A 14,360-nucleotide genomic window follows, 5' to 3' on the forward strand; every position below is an offset into this window, starting at 1 on the left:
AATGTTTGAGCCTTGGAGACACAAAGCCCAGAGAAACACACCCCTCTCAGAATCATGATGGCTGTGTGCTTCAATGTCTGTGAGAGACAGTGGATCAAGGGCATGAAGATTTAGCACAGCAAGGAGTGGTTGGGGCAGGATACAGGAAATGGGGAGTTATTATTTAATGGACGCCAAGCCAGTTTGGGACAGTGAGCACTTCTGGATTTGGATGGTGACAATGGTTGCACAATAGTGTGAATGGATTTACATCACTGTGTCCATTTAAAATATTTCACCATGGTGAAAGTTAATTAATGTGCATTTTACCACAAACATCACATCAGGACTGAGGAGAGGTGGGCATGTGTTTTTCAGGAGAGGTGGAGGCTCCTGACCCTGCAGGGTTGGAATGGCATCAGGAATGCGAGCAGAGGGGTGATATGGAATATTTCTCTGAGGATCTCGCACTTGGACAATTACCTTAGGTGGGGCATTACTGCCCCATGGGTGTTTCCAGAAAAATGAGATCTGGGAGGAGGGGAGTGCGGTCCAGGATTCTGTGCCAGGGGTCCCTGGGATGACAGCAGTGTGTGAGATGGGTGTGTGAGGACAAGGACAGTGTGTGTCATGTCCTTAGGGGGTGCAGGGCATTACATAGACACAGGCGATTATTCAAAGGAGATTAAATATGGGTGACAAGTAATTAAGGCTTAGCAAGGTGACTCCCGCGGTGTCACCAGGGTGATGGGTAGGGACAGACTCATGACTGTCATGACTCTCACCACACACAGGGCCATGATGCACAGATTGGAATCTCCATTTTTGGAGACACTTTGTGTAATTTTTCAAAGTCCCCATGAGCAGGTAACCACCACTTCCCTCTGCTCTCATCTGATCTGGGAGTGAGGAAAATGACAAGACCTTCAACAGCTTCCACTTACCTGGGTCTCATGGTCTCTAAAGCTCCTGGAAACCTGGGAAAGGAAACACCTGGTAAACACCAGGTTCCACCTGAAATGTGTCTCTGTGCAGTGTTGTAGGAACAGGTGACTGGGGAAGACCATGTCCAATCTGAGGGCCCTCGCACGCTTGGTGAAGACTCTCAACGCTGGGGTGTCCTGAGCCATCAAGCGTGGCTCAGTATCCTCCCCCACATCAGTGTATGGGACCGGAGTGGGTTACAAAGAACAGTTTTCACCTGGGGCACAGGTGTGCTGCTCACTGGATGAGGCGTTCTCACCCTTTATCTCCCTCAGGGTCCACTTCCCTTTCCTTCACGCTGGTCACTGCTGAATCATGTCCTGGGTTTCTCAGAGATGTCCCCAGCACCTGTAGAACTGTGGCACTATCCCAAACACAGATGTCTCCTTAAACCCAAGTGGCTGCACCAGCCCTTTACTGTCTTCTCTCTTCTCCACAGAGGGGGAATTTCCTGAGCCACTGGTCACCTGAGAAATCACTTTTCAGGTCCTTGGATGTCCTCAGTCTGTCAGATGTGTCCCAGGCCTCACTGTGCACTGTTAAATAATGAGACTGCAGTTGGTATTTTTGGTGTGTGTGGGGTGTGTTAAATTCAGGGAAGGAATTCTGGTTTTAAGCATTTACCAGAGTGTTAAATATCATATGTTTCACCCCAGTTTATTGGTTTCCTAAAAGATGCAACTACTTTTCACCCCCCCCCGTCACATTGTCCCACCATGAGCTCCCAGTCCCCTTTACAGGACATCAGCCTCCACATCCCCTTCCAGCCAGGTCTGAGGTGAACTCAGTGATGGCAGGTTCTGATCTGACTCTCTGTGACCAAGAGCAGGTTGCTTCATTCTCACACATCTCAGAATGCCTATCAGCCCAGTGTCAATGCCTTTGTCTCTTGGAGAAGGTGAATCTAGAGTCCTAGCCTCTCATGTGGTCTAGGAATCTGGGAGGCTTCCTGAGGGTCTCACCTGTGGGAAGAGGATGTATTTCCCTGGGGGAAGTGATCTGAAAGGAAGGGCATAACATGTCTAACACCTGTCTCAGCTGCAGTGCATTGGATGAACTCTGGGTGGCAGATCCTAGACAGTGTGTCTCATTCCCTGGAACTGGCCAGAGACAGAAGCTGCACCTGCACTGCCTCCTGAAGGAACAGAGGGCTCAATCAGGTCAATGAAAATACTCTACCTTACTTTGCAATTATTTTTACATCAAATTTACACATTATTTTATATGAAATTATGATTATCCAATCTGGCAAGCATGAGTCTACATAAAGTGTTTCTTTTCAATTATGAGATATTTGTATATAATATTACTCCAATTTATTAAAGAACTGAATGACACATGAAATTAAAATAGTGTGAATGATTCATCTAGGCTATTTTCTATGTTAAACATAGAAAGAGAGCTTTCCATTGACATGAGTCAAATATTTCTCAATACCCATACTGCCTGCTGCTTCAGAACTGCACCATTGAGGCCAAGACAGAAAATGTGCTCAGGACCCAAAAGAACATGGGGCAGTGACCTCAGCCCCTTCCCACCTATAAGATCAGAGGACCCCCCACATGCAAATTTCTCTCCCATCTCCAGGGTAAATCCTCCCTTGGCCTGTGGGATTCACACTGGACAGAGGTCTCTGGAAAGGCAGACCTGTGTTCTAAAATATGAGATTGCTGGGAGTCCTCTTGTGACTGGTAACAGCCCTCTGGGTGAGTGTCTCAATGTCAGATGTGGGTCTATGGGGTGGTGTTAATTGGATATGACTGACTAGGACTTATGCTCCTTGTCCCCAGGTGTCCTGAATCAGGTGGAGCTGCAGGAGTCGGGCCCAGGACTGGAGAAGCCCTCAAAGATACTCTCCCTCAACTTCATTGTTTATGGTTACTCCACCACTAGTGGTGGTTGCTGGAATTGGATCCAGGAAACAGACTGGAACAAGTTGGGTGCATAAATAATGATGAAAACACTCACTAAAGCCCATTGCTCAAGAGCGGCACTTTCATCTCCAGAGACACATCCAAGAATGAGTTCCCCCTGCAGCTGAGCTCCATGACCATTGAGGACACAGCTGTGTATTACTGTGCAACAGACACTGCTCTATAGACTCCGACAACCCAGGACCGCCTTTTATACCTATGCTGTTCCTGCATTATCACCTGCCCCTGACCTTGATTATATGCACATCCAGCATCCCCCATGACACTGCCATCAGGGTTCCTTGCTCTGAGCTCTGATAGTGAGCACCTGTGGCTATAGGTCAGAGACCCTGCACTGTCAGGTCAGTGTTGGTTACACTGACTGGAAAGGGATTTTCTTCCCCAGGATGCCAGGACCTTCTCACTGTGGCCTCTGCAGGTTCCAGGTTCTGGGAGAAAAGGACTCCACAAAGACAGAAACACTCCCATCTTCATGTCGGCTGTGTTCGCTTTGTTCTGTCATCAAAGTTTGTCACTCATTTTATTTGGCTCAGTGTGTGGATTCTGCCAAGTGCTGGGAACAGAGAAAAGAATGACCTTGGGTCATTACCATGAAAATCGCCACTGTGTGTGTGTGTGTGTGTGTGTGTGTGTGTTTGTGAGATTCACTGAGCAGTAGAAGTACATGTAACAATAGGGCCACATGCAGTGATACTCAGCTGGGACCTGAAAGGAGAATAATCTGGGAACCTCATATTCCCACAAAACTCCTGAGAACTTTTTTGAGTCAGGGATATCACCTGAGTCAGTGAATCTGGCAATGCCATCAATGGTGCTCCCTAGTGGCTGCCCAGTGTCCTGTCTTGGGGTTGTCTGCAGTCACTGGGGTTCAGTACAGGTCATTCTCTACCCTGAGATGCCAAAACCAAAAGAGTTCCTGAGTAAGAGCCCTGAAGTCAAATGCTAGCCTTTAATTCTGTACTAGATCCACTGAGAGATCCATGCCTTGTGAGTGGAGGAGTCAGGACCCTCTTGTGCAGGGCTTGGTCTGGGCAGCAGGGAAAGCACAGGACCCATTATTTCAGGCTGCTGCTGCAGGTGCAGGTAATGAGGGGCCTGAAGTGGGATTTCTTCCTTTCATAAAAACATCTCAAATAAGAATTGGACAGAAGATGACTGTAAACATTTCACTCTATCACATTTACCAAACACAGTAAGAAAAACAATACAGTGAGTGAGGGTAGTTCTATAGCTTCTTTTATCCTAATGTTAAGGAGCTGAAGACAAGATTTTTTTTTTTACAATTTATTCAGTGCTGTCCTTTGAAGACACCTTGATCCAAGGATTAAACCTATAGGTATTAAAGCTGAGAACTAATCCAAGTGGACCACATGTTACTCAAAGGTGGGATTTCAATAAGGACTGTGTCCAGTGGGGGCTTGGTCCTCTACAGTGAGCTATTTCTGTACCTCAGAGGAGCTGTGTCTGCACAGACCTCAGGGTACTGGCAGGGGAATTATATCAGATAATACTGATTAGTACTTGAAGCTCGAGTTTCCACTGATCATGGTCTCTCTGCCCTCTACCGGTTCCAAGGTGGATTCAAATAATCAGTTTTAACAGTCTCTGCCTCATGATTATGCAAATAAGAAGAGGTAGAAGATGTTAAATGTGGGTCTCTTTGTGTCCTGAGTGCATCTCCCACGGCCACACCCTTCCCAGTTAAAGCCCTGATGACAGCCCCTAAGCTTGGGCTGGAGCAGTAGTGACATCTTCCTGGTGACAATGGTTACAGATCAGGGGCTCCTCTGTCCATGGGTTGAAGAGGGGACCAGGGACAGTCAAAGTGGATTTTCACCCACCACTGCCTACTCTCCACAAGTACCTTCTTTCTGGTACAGTCTGGGGCTGAGGTGAGGAAGCTGGGGCCTCAGTGAAGATCTCCTGCAAAGCTTCTGGAAACACCTTCTCCAGTTATGCTATGTTCTGGGTGTGACATGCTGACACAAACACTGGGAAACCCATGTATGCCCAGGGCTTCTCAGAAAGACCTTCACTCTCCATGGACACTTCTGTTAGCATCACCTATCTGAAGATTAATGGCCTGACGTCCAAGTATACAACTATGCATTTCTGTGAAAAAGCCTCAGTGTGCTGACCCACATCCTGGGCATGTTGCAAACCCTGAGAAGTGAAACTGATGGACTGTACTCAAGAGATGGAGGATGGCAAGGCTCCTGACTTTTTTTACACACAGTCAAGGATCTGGGACCAACCATAGACACATCATAAATTCAGGAATATGGGCCTGGATGGTGTAGTTCAGTAGTTTGAGCATGGACCTGTGAACCAAAGGGCTACTGGTTTGATTCCCAGTCAGGGAACATGCCAGTGTTGCAGGTCAGGTCCCCAGTAGGTGACATGCTCAAGGCAACCACACACTGATCTTTCTCTCCCTCTTTTTCTCCTTCTTTTCCCCTCTTTCTAACAAAAAAATCTTTAATAAAAATAAATTCAGGAAAATGTTTCAAGGGACCATATTCACTGTAAAAAAGTGGGAAGAAAGATGCTCCTGAAAGGACCCCTGTTATTTACTGTGATTGTACAAGGGACATATTGGGAGCTTCCTTGTCCTGTGAGTGAGGCACATTCGTGGAGGTGCAACTGGGAATCCTCTCCAGGGTCAAGGAGAAGGATTTGTAAAATGTTTACCATAGCGACACCCCAGCAAGTTCTAAGACATTCACTATTTCTGAAAACTGGAAACGTGGTTGGTAAAAAGTGCATGAGCATCAAGGAGGAATACCTATGTCCTTGTCTCTGGACAATCATCACAGATGAAATTCTGGAAGCAAAGTTGAGGGTTGACAATGTTGCACATTCCAGCACTGTTTATGACATCATAGAATTCTCTCAGTCCTCAATCAGGGTGATTTCCTAAGGAGTCTCCTTACCTGAGGCCGCAGCCTTGCAACTCTCCCTGCCCCTGGGCAGTACTGGTCATCATGCAGCAAGGAACAGGGTGGGGGCATGCTTGACAATGGGAAGCTCACATCCAGCCTCTTCTACATTTCTATGGCAATAGAGTCAATTCTCACACAGCTAGGGATGCCATTTCTACACATTTATTCCTGCACATTCTGCAAGATGGAGCATGAAATCTCTTCACTGGACTGAGGTCAAGGTGCTGGAAGGACCACCCTTTCTCCAGAGGTTCTAGGGCAGTGCTCTCTTTTGAAAAATGGGTTACACCATTTTATAAGTTTAATTCCTCACTCTCAAGGAGAATAGTATTAAAAATTGGATGTTTGGACATGTTTGGGTCATGACAGTGTCCCAATAAAGGGGTTATTGCTTTTCTAAATAAGCTGAGAGAACTTGCTGATGCTCCCACAACATGATGACACAGGAAGAAGCCGTCTGATGTGAACCAGGAAGGGAACCCTCATTGTAATGTACAATGATGATGTAACCAAAGGAAACTGTTGTTACCCACAATTCCAAAAGCTGATGCTTGAGAGTCAGGTGCTGATATAAAGGAGTGTGGTTTTATTCAGGAGCCTGCAACCAGGAGGATGAGATGCTGTCATCTGGAATCCCATTATTATCTCAGAGCAGGCAGGTTTTTATAAGCAGGAAGAGTGACAAAAAGAACAATAAGATCATAGGGACAGACTGTGGACATGCAGACAGTGTCTTTGTTGATCCAGATCCAGATTGTTACTGTCACAATTCTGTAACTGGTTAGTTCCAAACATTTTTTTTTTTTGTCATTGGGTCACCTATGTCTTCTGATATGTGGTCAAGATTGTTTCTTGTACAAACAGGACGAGACCTGGTTGCACATGAATTATGCTTACAAGAAAACTGACAGTATGCGAGTGTGTCTGAAGTTAGTACTATTTCTAATTCCACTTCACAGTAAGTCTCAGCAGTGTAAAGTTTTTATTTCATGTTTCAACTTTCCTATGTCAAATCTTCTTCCATATATATGAGCCTATTGATGCCCTCTGAAATTTTTGGGAGAATGAAAAACCTAAGCTTGTTGGAAAGCAATATCTTGTGAGTTAAAAAGGAAGTATGTTTTTTAGAGGTTCCTGTGTAGCAGGTTCTCTTTTTCTGGCATGGGAAAAGCAAGTCATAAAGGACTGGAAAACAATAAATGCAAGCATTGAAAAGAAAAGAATGTTAAACCTAAATTAAAAATTATTCTGTTTGGCCCTGGCTGGTGTAGCTCAGTGGATTGAGTGCGGGCCTGCGACCCAGAGGATCGCGGTTCGATTCCCAGTCAGGGCACATGCCTGGGTTGCAGGCTGGTTCCTTGCAGGCCAACTCCCAGCAGGGGATGCATGAAAGGCAACCATACATTGATGTTTCTCTCCCTCTCCTTCCCCTCTAAAGATAAATAAATAAATAAATAAATAAATAAAATTATTCTGTTTGGACTGGGGTTCCTGTGGTATCCATGGAAATAGACTCATCAACCAATTTCAAAAAAGAGGGGTGTGATAGTCCAATGTTTGTTGATTCCAGGTGGCCTGTTGCCTGATTTAAGTGATGCTTGTTTCCATCTGAGCTGAAGTGCCAATATAAGAATAGAAAGAGGAATGATGGTCTTGAAAACTTCTCCTTTTCTGATAGTATATAGTCTAAGCAATTTGGTTATGTAAGACAACTCGAGCTAGAGAGTCCACAGATTTCTGAATATTAGGAAGTGAGTAGTCAGTTTTATTGGCTATAGTGTTTTAAGTCTTAGAAAGATTCTGCAGTACATGCAGATGTTTTGCTACTCCCCAGCAAGGTAGTGGAATACATCTGAAGAAATATTCATAATGTGGTATGCATCCCATGAGATCTTAAGCCATCTGTGTGCATGTTGATTGATCACTCTGTAGTCCCATCTGCCTGAATCATTTTAGTTACTTGGTTTCATATATCAGAAAAGAGCAGGTCTCCTCTATGCCCCCTTGAACAGGTTCAAAGCACATGGGAGATGGGATACATGCTTCAGTGGGACCTGAGAGAACTCTGATTGTTTTGACGAGAAAAAGTTTATTCAGTGACAATTTATAGAACGAGACCAGTTCCATCAGAAAGATTGGACATTCATGCAAATAGAGAAAGTGGTGTGATAACTTCAATCTCTAGTTTGAAGTTTTAATGGTTTGACGTATACTTGTTGCTGCACTTGTCTCATTACCCATATGACCAAGACAGAATTTTCAGTCTGTTTGGGGTTTGATACAGAGTTCATGGGTCCCAAGTGTGTCATTGGCTTCTGTGGAGAAAAAACAATGGTTTGGGAGGTGTCTAAAGGAGCCCCTCAGCCCTTACATCAATTATCCTAGTCCACATTCCAGTTCATCATCTGCTTATGTTCCCATTTTTTTACTCACTTGTCTTCACATGCCTGCTGCCTGGCACCTGAGATTTCTGTCTTGCTGACCACTGATACCTGGCCTCTCCTTTTTGCTATGTTTTTTTTTTTTTTTCTGACTGCTTACACTATTTCCCACTCAAGGATTTTGTCTCTGAAGCCTTTTACAGAAAAATGGTGCCAGATGATTTCTGCCACTGCTTCCTGCTGAAGAGGATTGTTACTGTCCTTCAGAGCCAAGACAGTACTGGTGTCAGTCCGAAGGAAGATGAGGCCTGGGCAGACAAGGGTGGAGATGGTGCCTGAAGGTGGTGTTCCCTGAGTAGGATTAGGGCTTGTAACATGGAGGAGTCAAATTGTGTGAGTAATTTCAATATTATCAAAGAAGCCACTAAAAGTTAGCATCCACTTTTGTTTATAAGTTAAAAAATGAAAGCAATTTACTTATCTAGTATTTAATGTCCATAATTGTGTAGTACACAGTCTATTGAGACATAATTTCTCTACACATTTTAATCAAAAAGTCAAATTAGGAGAAATCCATTTACAGAATTAGGATCAGTCTCAATAAGTCCTGATTATTTGCATAAACATAACAGGATTAATAACTGATTATATAGGTTCTCTTAAATGTGTCTTGCTGTACTCCTCTTTTTTATAGGAAACCAACATTTTTTAAAAGTAAACACTGTGTATTTAGGCACAAAAATGCAGTACACAGCAGACACCACCATCCCATCAACAGTGACATTAGCTCATCCAACAACACAGAAACTAAGCTATGAAGAAATACCAAGAGGATAAAATATGAGAGAGAGAGAGAGAGAGAGAGAGAGAGAGAGAGAGAGAGAGAGAGAGAGATTGAGAGAGAGAGAATGATGTGAGAGAGAAAGAGTGATCAGTTGCCTTAAGTACACACCCAGACCAGGGCCCAAACCAGCAATCCAGGCATATGCCCTGACTAGGAATCAAACAGGAGACCTTTCAGTTTCTAGGACAACATCCAACCATACCACACAAACCATGGTGAGAAAACAATTCTTTAAAGTCCTATTTAACATACTTTGTTAGAGAAGACAAAGTTTACTTGGTTCTGTTAACAGTTCCATCATGTCTATTTTCTTTGCAAATTCACCTTCAAAGGTGTATATTTTTGCTTTGCTTCAATTTTCAGCTGAGCAAGAGAAAGATTTAGAATAAATCTAAAAAGGACTCCATTTTTTTCTTCAAAGATATAGTCTGTTGTCTTAGTTCTGCCAGTTTCTCTGGAAGTGCTACTGGTGACTGATGGAACGAAGAAGTATCCATGCCTCTGGCTAAAAGTGACTTCTCTGTGGCTCTGATTCCAAACCTGAACTCCTCTGACTGTGCTCTCAGAAAGTCCGTGTTCTGGAGACTATTGCCCACTTTGGTCCTTTCCATAGACAGGTGCAGCTCTGCCTCTTGAGATCCTCTCATAGACATTTTTCTAATACTAAACTTGCAGTTATTTTTTCAACGTTTGCCAGCTCAAGCTTTATTTCTTCATTTTTAGATTTGGTGTGAAAAAGATCAGAGGTCAAATCACTCACTACAGAGAGAAAACTAGCTACTGAGGTATCCTTAGTTTCAATGACCACTGCACTGTCAACCAAAGAATTCAGATACTTAGACCCAGTGTGAGAGCGACGGGCAGGGGAAAAATTCACACCCTCCATGAGAAAGTCCCAAAGATGCTTGGCTTTTGATCCATATTCACTTGCTTTCTATTTCCAATCCTCTAATACTAGGAGGACATCTTTGCCCCTGACCCTGTTGTGTTCTGCAAGGTGGTGTAAAATTTCTGTGGTCTGTGGATTCACCTCATATTGTAGAATGGGATGGCCCCCAAATATCTTTTTCAACCATGCAACAACCTGCACTTCTTTTCTTCCTTGCAGTTCTGCAGGTGCTGCTACTTCCTCTTGTCCTGTGCCTTGCTGGACTCTTATAAGGCATTGCCAAGATGAGATTTAACTGGCCACATGAAGCAGCAAAGTCAAGCCATATAGTTGCTATTAGGTTTTACCTGCAATACCTGTAAATTTATGTGAATTCCTTGAGTTCTTGAGGTTTTCCAAACTGTCCTGAGCTCTCCCCTGCCATCTCCCAGGAAAACAACCTTCATGCCTTGCCTGGAAAGACTGTCATGAACCTCCAAATAAGCAAGGTACAAAGCCCTTTATCCAAGTTACTTTTATTGAATTCAAAGACATTCTACATCCCTATAGCTTTTGCTAACATCTAGAGTCCAAACATGTCTCTCATGTCATTCCAATCAAATTTTTGGTTGATAAAACCACAGTTGGAAAATGGCTTTATGTGTCTTTCATATAAATAAATCATATTCCTGCTTGATGTATTTTTAAAAAGTTTTGCCAAGGATATAGCAATACTCATTCATTAAGTGTGTCCAAATTCCAGAGAGATCAAAGAGGAGGAAATATAAATGCCTCAATAGTTTTTATTGAAGTAAAATTTACCAACTGCTTTAAGAAAAATACAAGAATTCTTATTCTGAAAACATGATTAGCAATTAGCAGTATGGTCAACAACAGTTACAAAACTACAATTATCTTCAGTTCATGCTGCCCCATAATCAATTTTGTTTGTGTTGATTGTTTACCAGTATTTCTATAAATCCAGTTACTCCATAGACTTCTAGTAATCTTTATACTGTTCAAAAATACGACCTGAAAATGTGTCTCAGAAATATGAAATTTAGAAAAAGTCATAGTTCTTTCTGTAGTTCTCTCTGAGGATGTAAAGTGTTTGGAAATGCATCAGGATCATGAAATGACTCTCCCTAAATCACAGAAAAATAAATTTAAAATGACCTGGGTATAGACTTGATTATGATGTAATTGATAAAGAAATTTGCTGTTCTGTGACAACATTTTCAGATAGTTTAAAATGAAAAAATGAAATTATATCAGAACTTAATCGAGTCTTGGAGATTTTTATATAATCTCTAAACATCCATTTTAATTACCCAAAATATATGTGTATAAATAGAACATAGTTACTATTTCCTTATTGATGAACCTTCTCGTGCACTATACGTATATGAAATGGGCCTAATTTGTTACAAATTTTTATTTATAAGAAGAAAGTAAAAATCAATGTGGAATTCCAGGAACCCTTTGGAATGTCTCCAAACTAATTTTAGGTCAAGAAAAAAATAATCTTAAAAACTAAACCCTGGGAAGTTTCTCATATTTTATCAAAATATTAAATATCACTATGAAACAATAATGAATTATTGGATATTTATTTACAAAATGTAACAATAATGGTATCAAACATAAATACAGGCTAGCATAACTTTACTTCTTACAATAGAGTGTGTGTTTTTTTTTTAACCCTGGCTGGTGTGGCTCATGGGCTTGAGTGCTCGACTGCAAGGCAAATAATTGCTCCTTTGATTCACAGTCAGGCACATGCTTAGGTTGCAGGCCAGGCCCCCATTAGGGGGCACATAAAAGGCAACCACACATGGATGTTTTTTTCCCTCCTTTTCCCTCTCTTTAAAAATAGATAAAATCATTAAAAATAAAGGATATGTGTGTTAAGTAAGTACCCGAGTAACATAACACCTAACTCTTTTAAAAACATATACCATCTTTTCTTTCTATACAAATCTTGAAGATTTTCCCTTTTAACATCCTGAAAAAAAAAAACAAAGACATTCTGTTTTAGCTATTATTGATATTTAAGTTTATTTAACTAACTGAATTCATGATTTAGATGAAGTACATGATTTCCTCTCTAGATATCTATATAAAAACCTTTAATTTGCATACCCCCTGTAATGTACTCAGTCTTTCTGCAACAAACACAGTCTCTGTTAATTTGCTTTTAAATATTTATTCAAAAACAACCAACTTTAGGGTAAACTATTTTCTTGTATTTTTCAAATGCTGTCATATATTACACCTATTCTCCAAGCATACAATTACTTTCCAACTAAATTAGAACTCTTAATTCTTAGAAACTGTGATTCTATTGAAAATTTATGTAATTAGAACACTTTAGGTTTGGTTGTCTGGTGGCACTGCTTTGTTAAACAACATCTGTACAAAACACACAGGACATGTTGAGAGCTGTGAATGGGAAACAGGGAGTTATTATGTAAAGGGTGTCACATCACTTTGGGAAAGTAAGGATTTCTGCATCTGGATGGTGATGATGGTAGCCAAATGGTGTGAATGTACTTAAGGACACTGTGTGTCCCTTTAAAATTGATCAGCATGGAGAATGTTAGTGAATTCATGTTTTACCACAAACATCACACCTGTGTTAATGAAAGGTATGTATGTGTTTTCCATGAGAGGTGATGCCTCCTGACCCTGAAGGGCTGGAATGAAGTCAGGACTGTAGGCAGGGAGTGGGGTATGGAAGGTCATTCTAAGGAGCTCACTTTGGGACAAGAATCTCAGAAGAGGAGGTGATTGACACAGGAGAGTCACTAGAAAAATGAAATCTGGGAAGAAGGGGAGCCTGGTCAAGGATTCCTGGCCACAAGATTCCTGAGCTGAGAGCATGTGTAGGGTAAACCGAGGCAGTCTGGCTTCTTCACCCAGATGTATGGGCAACTAAGGAAAGCAGTCTCTCATAACCTTGAGAATTGGTCTGATAAGTAGTGTCCTTGTAGCTTCGAGATTGTGTCTAATGGTTTCTGTGGCCTTGAGTGGCCTTGCATGCAAAGAATGAAGCTATGTTGCATAATCTGTTAGGCTCCAGCTAGGCTTTGCCTATATTTTAGTATATAAGGGAGAAGGGACTTCCCACTGGAGACGCATAGATAGGGCAGAAGACACAGGTGACATGCAGGGAGACACACAGCTGGCAGCATTTGTGGATTGCCAGCCCTTGATTAAATGCATGGAAGACATCTGAACATCTCCGTGAATGTTCTTCTGGGTGTCCAAATTTTGTGAACCTCTCTGCCATAGAAGGGTAGCAACACAGCTTGTGTTAGATGATTGTGTGTGGAGAAAGAGAGTGGGTGAGCCATGTTCTGAGAGGGATCAGAATATTTTAGGGACACAGACACCTCTTTGAGGCAGATGTGAAGTATGTGGTGTTACATTAGACCCCAGCACTCTCTGACTCCAGGTTCACAAGGACAAAGGTGGGGATGTGTACTTGTCCACTATGCTCATCAGACACAGGACCATGATGCACAATATGGAACCTCCATTCTCAGGAAATACTTTGTACCCATGAATTCTCACTGTTCAGTGTCCCCGAGGGAGGTACGCAACATTTCCCCCTGCTCTGACCTGAAATGAGAGTGAGAAAATAACAAGACCATCCACTGGTTCCTCTTATCTGATGTCATGGTCTCTAAACCTCTTTGAAAATTGGGACACGGAGATGCCCAAGTGTCACCTGGAGTATGTCTCTGGGCAGTATCACAGGGACAGATGAGGGGGAGGAGAGCATTTTCAGTCTGAGGGATCTCAGGTCTAGGTTAAGTCACACATCATTGGGCTGCCCAGGGCCATGGTGGGGGGATCAGTGTCCTTCTCTCATTGGTGAAGGGGACAGGAATGGGTTACAGAGCACAGCTGTCCCCTGGGGCAATGGTGTACTGCTCACTGAAAGAGTTGTTCTCACCGCTTCTCTTCCTGAGAATCCACCTCACTGTGCTTCATGCTGGTCACTGTTGGTCAGTGTCCATGGCTCTTCACAGGTGCCCCCAGCACCTGATGAGCATTTTTGTCATCCCCATCACAGACGTCACCTTGGTTCCATGTGGCTGCACCAACCCCTCACTCTAAGCTCTCTTGTCAACAAAGGAGTAATCTCCTGAGATATTTGTCACATACAGAAATCTCAAGTCTGGTCCATGGATGTCCTCAGTCTGTCAGATGTGTCCCAGTCCTTTCTGTGTACTGTTAAATGATGGGACTGCAGTGGGAATGTTCTGTGTATGGAAGGTGAGTGAGACTCGGAGAAGCAAACCTGGTTTCAAGAATTCACCATGCAGTTAAATCCCATCATGCATTTCCACTCAGCTTTTTGACTTAATATAAGATACTCATAGTCTGCACTTGGCTTTCACACCATCTGTCACATTGGCC

The 14,360-nt window shown here is 42.7% G+C and overlaps 1 pseudogene; it reads right to left on the bottom strand.

Annotated features, from left to right (window-relative positions):
• Positions 1-8,380: 8,380 nt before the first annotated feature.
• On the bottom strand, positions 8,381-13,931 carry LOC118992910 (HAUS augmin-like complex subunit 1; annotated as a pseudogene).
• Between the last annotated feature and the right edge of the window lie 429 nt (positions 13,932-14,360).

Source organism: Sturnira hondurensis, unplaced genomic scaffold, assembly GCF_014824575.4.
Source record: "Sturnira hondurensis isolate 20B ecotype Veracruz unplaced genomic scaffold, ASM1482457v3 Scaffold0008457, whole genome shotgun sequence".
Classification (NCBI taxonomy): domain Eukaryota; kingdom Metazoa; phylum Chordata; class Mammalia; order Chiroptera; family Phyllostomidae; genus Sturnira; species Sturnira hondurensis.